Consider the following 588-nt stretch of genomic DNA (forward strand, 5'->3'; position numbering starts at 1 on the left):
CCCTGTGCCCGGCCAGTCTGGGAGCCCTCTGAGCTGCGGCCTGTGCCCAGCGGGTCTGGGAGCCCCCGCATGTCCCTGTGACAGGGCCGACCTTTGCTCCACTTGGCATCCGCACTAAGGGACGCCAAGTCCCGTGGTGGCAGCAGGTGATGGGCCGGACGCGTCCTTGCCCGGGCATCCTGGTCACTCGTGGGCCTGGGGCAGCAGGCGGCTTGGGCTTGGGGAAGGGGGTTTTCGGGGAGCAGGAACACAGGAGTGTGCTCATGCCTCCTCTGACCTTCAAGTTGTGTCTCCTAGGGCTGAAGGAGCAGGCTGGCCCTTCCCTGTCCGCCACAGGGGCTGTGAGCCACAAATGTGGGCTGTGAGCCACAATTAAACAAAAGGGTGATCTTAAATAAAGCTCAATATCATCTTAAACAGCTTTGAAAACAAGGTGGAGCTTTTGGGAGAGTCACTGTGTGCCTGGAACGGGAAGCCTGTGTTTGAGAGTACAAATTACTAGTAAGTTGTAGTAGCCCATTTCTTCCAAATATCACTAGAAGTAAATAGAGTCTGTTTCAGGGGCATTTAATCCTTTGCATCAGGAAG

This window comes from Fulmarus glacialis, unplaced genomic scaffold (genome assembly GCF_000690835.1).
Source record: "Fulmarus glacialis isolate BGI_N327 unplaced genomic scaffold, ASM69083v1 scaffold38635, whole genome shotgun sequence".
Taxonomy (NCBI): Eukaryota; Metazoa; Chordata; class Aves; order Procellariiformes; family Procellariidae; genus Fulmarus; species Fulmarus glacialis.